This window comes from Euprymna scolopes, chromosome 11 (genome assembly GCF_053919585.1).
Source record: "Euprymna scolopes isolate OS-2025 chromosome 11, ASM5391958v1, whole genome shotgun sequence".
In the NCBI taxonomy this organism is placed as follows: Eukaryota; Metazoa; Mollusca; class Cephalopoda; order Sepiida; family Sepiolidae; genus Euprymna; species Euprymna scolopes.
In genome coordinates, this window is record NC_136492.1 from 84,477,485 (window position 1) to 84,489,499 (window position 12,015).

The 12,015-nt window shown below is 33.4% G+C and overlaps 1 long non-coding RNA gene across 1 annotated transcript in view; it reads left to right on the top strand.

The window, feature by feature from the left end:
• LOC145287954 (uncharacterized) overlaps window positions 1-6,316 on the top strand; it is a 6,491-nt gene extending 175 nt beyond the window's left edge. Inside the window, exon 2 of the long non-coding RNA XR_013869237.1 lies at window positions 5,632-6,316. This is a non-coding gene — a long non-coding RNA (uncharacterized LOC145287954). The remainder of the gene's footprint in view (window positions 1-5,631) is intronic.
• Window positions 6,317-12,015: the final 5,699 nt, after the last annotated feature.

Consider the following 12,015-nt stretch of genomic DNA (forward strand, 5'->3'; position numbering starts at 1 on the left):
AGTAGACATTTTCGTTCTTATTTAGCGCTGTGCTTGTCTATTGAAGTATATTTTAATGTTGTTTAAAATATCATTATTTTTATAAACAGTATTATGTTGTATCCCTATTTAAATATATTAGATGATAAATCGCTATGATTTTATTTTGTTTTGCTTGGAATAAAAGTGAATCTCTACAATCCGATGAATTAAATATGATTATTGTCGATTATATATCAGTAGAAAAGTATACATGTATATGCAGTATGAAAATATGAGATTATTCAACTATAATGTGTGTTTGAACATAAACATTTTAAAGATAATTTTCAGAAAAAGTTTCCAGGCAGTTATAGTATTTATTAGATCACGATATGTAAAATTTAAACACATATTTGTTCCATATACTTATTGCTTACAATTATATATTCGGATGTTTTAGTACTTCACTTCGTATTATACTACAATACATAGTATTCACGCATTTACTATTCATTTCGGCTAATTTTATACAGTCGTCTTTCTTGATTCGCAATACTACTTATAATATATCAGTTCAGTTTTATGGCCAAGATATGATATTATATATGGTTTATGTCAAAGATATGATATATATATATATATATATATATATATATATATATATATATATAATATATCTCTGACACAAACACACACACATATATATACATATATATATATACACACATATATTGATATATATATATATATATATATATATATATATATATATATATATATATACATATATATATATATCAGAGTTACCAGGCCTTTATATTATAGATATATGTAGCGAGGAGAGAGAAAGAGAGAGGGGGATGAGAAAGGCATTACTTTCCCTTAAGCATATTTAATTATATAAAAAAATACGTTGTTTTTTTATTAAATAGTTTTATACTTTTTTTTTTACATAGGCATCACCACATTATCAAGGCCCAGAGGCCACTCAAGGATAAGGGTTAAAGAGTGTACAGTAGAAATTGGACAATATAGTAATCATTAGTAATGAAAATTTAGTAAATTTGATAACTGTTATGGAACGGCTCATCAAGAACTTATTTACTTTAGACTTGAACACAACCATATTGTAGTCAGCCGGAAAGCAGGAAAACGGAAGACAATTCCACAGACGTGCAGTTCTAAGAAAGAAGCTTTGTTCATGGAATCTACGATTAGGTTTAGGCACAGATAAAGAGTTGGGGGAATTATTGATAGTGTTTACAGCTAGACGAGTGTTTCTTGTGAAAGTTTGGCGAGGGGGGAACATAGATTGAAGCTCAGTCGAACACTTTCCATGAAAATAACGATACATCAGAGACAAACTCGCAACATCTCTTCTGTGAGATAGAGGTTGCAAGGAGGAGAAAAGGACATCTCCTACGAGGCTACGAAGTCTATTTTGAACTCTTTCAAGGCAGGACAAGTCCTTTCTAGCAGCTCCTGCCCAGATGTGGCAACAGTATTCCATCCTTGGACGTTCCTGGCTCGTATATATATAGAGAATAGCATCAGCAGTGAGATATTTACCGGATCGATAGAAAGATCCCACCATTTTTCCAGCGGCCTTGGCAACAGATTTGATGTACGTGTTCCATTTAAGATCAGGAGTAATGGTCAAGCCCAGAAGCTTGTCAAAACTTGAGGCCTCCTGAAGACGAGAACCATTCATTTCAATTGATGCCAAATGTGGATTAGAATGTTGATGATGTAAAGACAGAAGCTTGGTTTTAGATGCATTAAAAGTAACTAGCCACTCCTTTCCCCATTGTACTACGTGCTCAAGATCAGAGGAGAGAGAATTGGAGAGAACTTGGTCGTTTACTGTCTTAGATGTGCTACCATAAATGGCAGTGTCTTCAGCATAAATGTCTACAAATGATGTAAGGATGTGATTTGGAAGATCATTAATGTAGATCAGGAAAAGAGTTGGGCCCAGGATGGACCCCTGAGGGGCACCGGCATTAATACTGTGAGCTTCTGATGTTTGCCCCTCAACTACTACTCTTATGAACCTATCAGAAAGAAATGATTTAATAATTGATAAGACAGTTCCAGCTATACCATAGCTAGCGATCTTATGAAGTAAACCTTTATGCCACACCCTATCAAAGGCCTTAGATATGTCAAGAGCAATTGCCCTAGAAAGATGGCCATCGTCGATAGATTTACAAATCCTATGCGATATAACTGTAAGCACATCTGCTGTAGATCTAGCAGAACGGAAACCATATTGAGTGTCACTAAGAAGGTTATTTTTGTTGGGATGGTTGATTACTTCTGTATTTAACACAGATTCTAGCAACTTGCTCATGACGCACACGAGACTTATTGGCCTGTACTGAGAGGGGGATGAGCGATCACCTGAATTCTTAAATACAGGGCATACTGATGAGATTTTTCCTGGGAGATGGGAAACTATTCTCCTTAAGACAACGTTTAACCAGTTTTGTAAGTATGGTCGCTAGTTCAGGTTGAAGTTTTTTGATTACTATAATTGGAATACCGTCAGGGCCAGTTGCTTTACTGGAATCAAGGTTTTTGATTAGCATGGCAACATCATGTACAGATATACGTATATCACATAGCGTGTTTTCTGATACAGGAGGGAATATTGGGGGTTGGCGGTCTTGGTCGGAAAGGGTAGAATTAGCTGCAAAGTTCTTGACAAAGAGTTTGGCTTTGTCTGATGCTGACGAGATTACCTCAGGTCCATTGATAATAGTTGGGATGGAGCACACCCTTCTGCTCAGGATTCTGTTTACTATTTGCCAAAACTGGTGGGAACCAAGCCGCTTCTCAGCTACTTTGGACTTAACAGATTGAGCATACAACTCTCTTGCGTTCCTTATTACTTTCTTACAATGGTTGCTGGCAGACCTGAAAACGGATTTAGTTTCCATACATCTATTACGTTTGAAGCAGTGGAAAAAGTGATTTGTGTGCGCAATGGCAGCAGCACATTCCGGAGAGAACCATGGCTGGCTGTTAGGTTTTTGCTGAAACTTTTTAGAGTGTATGAAATGGTCAATACCTACAATTAACCATTCAGTCAGGTCTAATACTATAGAGGACACATCCTTTTTAAACATGGAATGCAGAGGTAGATCAGATATAAATGTACAGAAGCTATCCCAGTCAGCCTTAGTGTATCGATATACTGTACGATGGAGAGGTACGTCTGGGGACTTATTACATTTCATTTTTATATTAATTGATACAACAGAGTAGTCGGAAGATCTAAGAGGCGAAAGAACAGAAACTGAGCATAGTTCAGGGCAAGTTGTGAGAAAAAGGTCTAGTAGGCTCGCATACTGGCCGTCATTGTCGGGCATACGGGTGGGTTCCTGAACAATCTGAGTGAGGTCATAGGCAATGGAGAAATCATGACAGAACCTCCCCTCATCATCGGTCTTGTTTGAGTGGGTCAACCATTCGACGTTGTGAACATTGAAGTCTCCACATACGTGAATGTTAGCTGAAGGATAAGCAGATAGGACTTGGTCAATTTTCTCAAATATGCTTTGAAAGATAGTAACTCCGCTGTTGTGGGGGCGGTAGAGAGTAAATATAAATGCAGTAGTGTGAGCTAAAGCAACCCGGAAGCACATATAAGGTAAGTTAGGATCTTCCCTGGAGATGTCCCTCCCACATGGAAAGCTATCTTTAATATAGGCACATATTCCATGCCCATGGCGATCTTGGGGGTCAGATTTAGAAGTTAAGTTAGAGTATCCTGTAATTGCAAACTCTTCTAGGGAAATAGCCTGTCCAATGCCAGTTTCACTTAAAAATAAAAGGTCTGGTTTAGTCTCCTGTAATTGGGTTTCAACCTCTGGAAGGTTAGAACGAAGACCCCTGATGTTGGAGAAGGAGACATGGTAGTAGGGGTCTACGTTGGAAGTTGGAGAACTTGACAATAACATTGAATAACAGTCTTCATTTCTGGCAGAAACTGGCTGATCTTTCACTATAATTTTTGTGTGACCGAGTATTTCTTGTATTCATTTGCTTCCCCACGAAAGCAAATTAGACACAAGGCCGTTTTTAATGTCGGGTAAAAAACAGCTCCCTTAAAATAGGCAAAAAGGGGGCACTCTAGTTACCAAAAATAATAATTGTCCCAGTATAGAGGGTTTCCACTCCATTGACTTGTAAAAATTATCTTAAGTTCAGCATCTGCAGAACAGATACTACACTTTGATCCCGGCCCAAATCTTTTATGATTCATTGTTAGTTACAGATTAATCAAACTGATATTGACAATTTTATATATTTTTAAAATTTATAACGTGTATATTTGAAACATTGGATAATTATATAAATATTTTATAAAGATTTAAGGAGTTTACTACTATTGGTAAAGTTCACTTTATTGATTGTAATCCTTTTACTTTTATTAGTACTGCTTTAGGTATGTCAGGTTTTCCTTTACAATTGACATATTCAAATAGAGATGCGTTACCAATTAAAATTTTCCTAAATTGAGAAAAACGACAGACAAATGTTTTATGTGCATGTTCAGTCAGCACTAACCCTATACAGGGTTTAACCGGTTTCCTCCAAAGGAGGAAGTTTCATGGGAGTATGAAATTCACAAGCGGTTTCCCGTCGCATGTATATCCCTGTTAGGGGTAATGACGACGTTAGCTTTTGCAACTTATTGCAGGAAGGTGTCGACGTCCTCCTACATACAGCACCTGTACTTCCCAAATTGGTCACCGATTTTAGTATTTACCAGACTCAACGTTGCATAACTTCGGTGATCGGACGAGAACCGGTGTGTCAGCGTGATTCTGCCGTATATACAAATGTTTATTAACCAGGATGTCAAGAGCGATTCATGTCTAAATATTCTCGAAAATGTAGTAGTCAAATGTACGTATACGTTCTCACTTTTACTATCGGAGAAACAGTCTCCCAAAGGGTGGTTGTATGCGTAAACAAAGTTAGTCCTATTAAGCAACTCAGATGAGGAAGATACGTTATTAATTGTAATCAGGTCAGAGGTTTAAATTATTATTGTAAATAATTGATTTTAGTTTTTATTAGGGTCTATGGATGCTGGAAACGCATAAAAAGAGTATTAACAGAGAACTTATATTTAAATAAATAGAATATATATATATATATATATATATATGCATATATACATATACATACATGTATGTATATATATATATATGCATATATACATATATATACATATACGTATATATATACATATACGTATATGTACATATATATATCCATATATATATATATATATATATATTGCAACCCGATCTTCGAAATTATTCTGATCAATTTTAACGAAGTCTACAGTGGTTTCTAATGATTTCATTCGACGTAAAATTTTATATATTTTACGATAACATACTACTATATAGTGGGTCAGAGTGAGCGTATATATTATGCTGGTTCTCTCTAAAGAATATATATATATATATATATATATATATATATATATATATATATATATATATATATAAGTCGTTAAGTGATTGTCATCTTTAGAATTGGGTCTATTCAATACAACATATTTCCTTAATCCTCTTTAAAATTAATCAACACAATGTACACAATCATGTATTTTTATTCATTACCGTTTTTGTTTTTGTTATTTTATAGATATCTCTGATGGACTACATTATGATGCCCGATATAAATTCACGAGCACGAAAGTATGTGGAAATCGTGTAATTGATCCAAAAACTCGGCTCTGTTGTTACTTGATATTGATGAAACCCAAAGGATGTAATCTAAAATGTTGCATAGATTCTTTTTCCAATAACAAATTAAGTAAAATTTTCCTTGCCAAATTAATGATATGGATCCGTACTTTTTTTTTGCATACTTACACATTAAATCCCACAGATGGGCCCAAACGTCCTCCCAGACCTCCTACCCTACCTGCATTTATTCCCCCGGTTCCACGTTATCCATAACCCCCTCTCATCTAGATTCCCGATCTCGACCCTATACTCGTCCTGGCTTTCCGTCCGCCCCGTTCCTTTTTTATGACATAGTCTCTATCCAGATCTTTAATTTTGTACACAAACCTTACATCGACATTGTCCCATAGACTACTTTACTTTATTCCCATCTCAATTCCGATCCTGGGTTCATTTTTATGCGGTAAATATTCTAACCTCATTTCCGTACTTACCTTTATCATGCTTTTCGCCACCGTATAAGATCCGGTCACAGTACATGTCTTCGACGAAATCGTGATGAATGTAAGCTTACTCTCTAACTGATTTTAAGTGATCGAATAAAATGTTTCCTAAATAAACAGAGAATATACATATTCAAAGTTGTTTTCTTTTGTTTTTTGTGTCTTCTTTTGTTTTGTGTCTTTTGTGGTCTTAAATGTATTATTAAAGATTGAGTTAGTGAATAATGCAATATAATTGAATTATTGTACGCCTATAGCAAAATAACCTATAACACCGGCAAGTTTTCAACAAATACTAAATAATGCATAAGATAGCGAGACCTTAGGAATTACTTAATTACCCATAGTTTAAAATGGTAACGCCTTATTAAGTCATCCCGTTCAAAATTATAAATTTCCAAGGCTTTTGGTAATTGTCTTATACCCCCAAGTGTTTTAGGACTTTTTATCTCTACATTAACCATAACTTACCCAGCCATCTCGTTATTATCAATCATCTTATAACAGTCTTTATATTCCGTAATTCCAAAATGATCCATAACATCCCGAGGTCCTATGACGCATAGCTTTCCCAAACTTTCGCAAATATCCTAACAAACCTTACCTTTCGCAGGTGTTCGACAATTCCTAAGAATCTCCAACGTATTTAGGCCTTTGATTTTTCTTAAATACATAATGATTTTCAAAGCCTTTTCTCATTCATAAAACAAGCCATAACTTCCAGTTATACTGATGTAAGTATGATCTCGAGTTCTAATCAGTTCCTAAATCGGCCTTAACTTTCTAAGATATTTTATAATCGATAAATAACCCATAACTATTGTTAAGCATTTTGCAATTTCCAAATTATCGATAATAATTCTAAGTCTTTTATTATCTCAAAAAGACACATATTAACAGACTGTCGACATTGTGAGAACATCCATACCGTTTTGGGTCTTCCAGTAATATGAAATAAACCACAATTTACAAAAGCTTTTGGTAACTTAAAAAAATATCGTATTCATTTTTTTATTTCTTAATTACTTAATTTCCTACGACTCATTTAGATTTATAATTGTTTTTAAATGCCTCGAAAATTTTCCAGGCTTGTGCAAATTCATACGTCAAAAATACATTTTTATTATTTTGGTGATTCTCAAATAATTCAGAACGAATTCAGGCCTTCGATAATTACCGAATAAATCCTTACTTTTTAAGACTTCGGAAATGCAACGAACCATAACGTGTTTTTTTTCCGATTTCGTTTATTTCCAACAAAATTACATAACAAAAACACCCGAACTCCAACATGCAAGCTACAATGTCGCAATGTACCAGTTAAACAAGTTAATATATTCAAATATTTGGAATACTGGATCACATCTGATTAAAAGAGCATGACTGAAATACAAAGTCGCATAGCCGCAGCTTATACACACTTATAAGAGATTGTCATCAATCATGATCAATAGAAACATTAAAATAGACATAAACATTTGAAGGCTCCGAACGTATGTATGGGTCGTTCTATTATAAGATTGTGAGTGCTGGACAATCACCAACATCACGATGGAAAATATTAGAGGCAACTTGTTTTTTGACGAGATATTTTAACATATTATGGACAGAAAAGAAAACAAATCAGAAGGTCTTAGAAATGGCAGGCACAGAAATGGCTCTAATAAGAACAGCAAGATAAAAGACAACTGAGATTCATAGGCCATGTCCACAGAAAAAAAAAACGGAATAGAATAGATTAGCTTGACAGGAAAGTTCAGTGGTAGAAGAATCAGAGGATGGCAGCCAAAAATACACGCTGACAGTCTGAATGCCTGGACGACATAAAAAATGATGAGCAACAATGAATTAATGAATGCCTCGAGGGAGAGAGAGATAGAGAGCCATAGCCTTAAATGCCAGTACCAGGTAGGAAACCATGTCGATGATGATGATGATGATGATGATGATGATGATGATGATGATGATGATGATGATGATGATCCCAACATATGACATGACATCCCCACGTCTCACAAGTACACAGTAATTCCCCCAGCCCTTCTCAAATAACTTGTAACTATCCTCCTATCCTACACCTTCGCAATTCCCAAAAAATCCATAATTTCTCCTGGACTATATAATTCGTAAATATCATATCTATTTCTGAAGCCATGTCCAAATACCGAATGAACTTAAATTTCGCATAGATTTGTTTATTCATCCCTAAATGAACTTGGAAGAAGGTAAATGAAATCTAGTAAAAGTTATAACACGATATGTAAGAAGAATGCTTGTAAGGGTTAAACGTATTCCAGATTAAATAGTTAACTGAGTTATCAAAATTATGGTGGTATATTAGAAAATAAATAATTTGTTTTATAGAAATAGTAATACTGCGGTGAGTAATAAGTAATACATTGTAATAAAAACAAGAAAAAAATAACATTTGTATTAGATATAATAGTATTTACATTGCTACAGATATCAATAATAGCAATGATAAGAGCAGTAGGCGATGTGAGATTCATTGATGTACACACATCAAAAGACGATACTGACTACTAATAAGATCACTTATACGTATGAATGGCTGAACTGCCTATGAGAAAATCGAGCAATATGATATGTTGCGTGAATAATTGTGTACCAACATTGGTTATGTGCAAATATTCAGTACGCTGATTTAAGACATATTTGTATTAGATATAATAGTATTTACATTGCTACAGATATCAATAATAGCAATGATAAGAGCAGTAGGTGATGTGAGATTCATTGATGTACACACATCAAAAGACGATACTGACTACTAATAAGATCACTTATACCTATGAATGGCTGAACTGGCTATGAGAAAATCGGGCAATGTGATATGTTGCGTGAATAATTGTGTACCAACATTAGTTATGTGCAAATATTCAGTACGCTGATTTAAGACACAGAAGTGGACTCGATTGCCACAATATGGGATGGAAGTCACTAAGCATAAACGAAAAACGAAACCATATGAAATCACGTCTAGTTTGAGTATGCAACATTTAAAACAATAAAATTTTATATTTTATATTTCTATGAATTTTTGTTTATATTTAAAATATATTTATATGGAATATTTTTTTCAGAAAAGTAATACATTATTTATGACAACATTCTATTTATTCATTTAAAGAAAGTTTTATACACAAATATTTATAAAAAGAAATTTTATAACAAAAGAACTGCGAATCGGGGCTTTCATGTATTATGTATAACAAAATTATGTATAAAAAAATTATGTATAACAAAATTATGTGGTAAAACTTGTGGAAAACACAACCATATTATAAAAGGTTATAGAAATGTAAATAATAAAAAATCATTAGTTTTTTCGTGGTAACACAAAGATTAAGACGAAAAAATATTGAACTGTACGTAAATGAATGTTTATTATCTTACTGTCTCATGATAGCACAAGAAGTATACAAGTGAAATATTTTTAGCAATAATTTTTTTCCATCTTGTTTTGTATTGCGTTTCATGTTAACTGATTTCTATTCAATATTTAGGTAAACCGAGTCAACTTTCCGCGTCCTAACTTTGCGTACTGAACCTTTAGATATAACCCCTGCGTTTTCAGTTAGTAAGTCAAATGATTTATATAAATTATGGTTTTATATTGAATGAAATAAATAAAAATTAGGAAATTATAATACGAAATGTAAGAAGAATCCTTGATTTTGATTAAACGTATTCAGAATATACATCGTTGATATTTTTATGTTCGAATATACAAACTCCTCTTCTGAAGAGGAGCTGTGTCTAATAGTAATGCGTATATCGATCTGATGATGTCGTCTATTCGATTAGTCTGTCAAACTTGGCATTAAAATGAATAGGCGTTGTTTTAAGCTTTTTATTGTAAGTAAACATGCAATAAATAACTGCATTTAAGAAAGCGAACAAGTTTTCCGGGATATCCGACTGTATATGAATTTGAAAATAAACCATAGTTGCTACAAGTTCTGCGGGATGACTAATTTAATGAGGGAAAAATATTTGCTACTGTCCGTACGAAAGTGGGATTTGAAGAGTGTGGGTCAAAGGCAATGAATTGCAATATATACTAAACGGTGTAGCACGTTGCAGTATTTACTGAAAGTGGTGGATGTATAGAAATTGTTTTATTACTGTCCTACGGCACCGAAAGTGATACATGAAATATCGACACGTTTTTTTTTTTTTAATATACAGATCGTTAAATTTAATATTCGTAAAACTTGTTACTCATCTTATTATAGGTTTTATTATGTAATTATTTTTTCTAGATTTTTTATTGTTTAATTTTATCTGTTTTAAATTATTTTTTTTATATAAATATCTATCGTTACATAATTTGTTTTTTCTAAAAAATCAAATTTATCATCCCCCCCAAATGTCATAAAATAACCATATTACAAATAGACATTGTCGAGTGGTTAGCATGAAATACAAGTAGATGAATGTAATTTTTTGTTGTAATGGGATTATACGCAATTTCGACATGATGGTATCATAGAATATGACTTACTGAGACTGGGAAAAGATGCGATATTGTCTTTTAGTGAGGTAGTTTATGTGGACGCGTTGATCAAACTGTATAATTGGTATCTTATCTACAAAATGTGTAAGACCTGTCGAGTTTTCCTCCCTCTTTTTCTCCATGAAGATGAGCTGACTCCCTACATTGAGATGAGCAACGAAGAACAATTTGATGCAAAAACGGTAGACATGAGACATGTCACGGCATTTTACGCTGGATCTTTTCAAGAATTGGAAAAGCAAAGTTTTGCAAAAAATGTAAATTTAATGCAATGGATGCATTTTTTTCTTTTTCTCTTCTTTCTCTTCCCAGATCTTTCTTATTTATATTTATGTCTCGGAAATAGAGTGAAAAGCGCATCTTATTTTTCTTTTATTAATATTATTGGAATCTTTTCTTTTTTCCCCTTGTACACATTTTTGTGAATTATTCCATGGATTTCCTTGGGATTATTATGGACCATCTTCTTCCATTTACGGGATCTCCTTGGATTTTACTTGTAAAAATGGAAATTCTTTTAACTTTTTTGAAGTTTTACATTTGGATTTTACCGTCACTGGATTTTTTATCTTCCACCAGACTATCCATTCGTGTGTAATCACCTTTTTCTTTACCATATTCCCTCTGCTTCACTTTCTTTTGTTTTCAAGTAAATCTTTGACTTACTTGTTGTTTCATCAAATACTTCTGCATGCAAAATCCGATCCCGCATTCTGCTAATTCCTACCCTCTGAGTAGAAGGAAAGTATTTCTTCACAACTCCGCGGATTAAGGACTATCCATTTATCTAGTGTTTCCTTTACATATTTAATGTTTTTAACTCATTTCAAAGTGTTTTTAACATATTTTATTAACTATTTGCTCATATTATAAGCTCTTTTCCTATTTAATTTTATCGAGCTTTTTATCTGGGTGAGATAATTTTATAAATATTAATTCTTTAATATTTATAATTTACTTTAATGTTACCATCATGGGTCATTTTGGTAAATTCAATTGTAATTTTCATTATATATATATATATATATATATATATATATATATATATGTGTGTGTGTGTGTGTGTGTGCTTCTGTGTACATATGGTATGTATGTATATGTGCGCATATGGTTATGTGTGTTTGCATGTACACATGCATATGCGTGCACGTATGCAAGCCTGAACCTGTGCATGTCATTGGATTCATATACATGTGTATGGATATATATGCGTGTACATCTGTGCATGCTTGCATATCTGTTTCTGCATATTATATTTATATGTGCGGGGTGCATATACTATATACATATGGTCGTT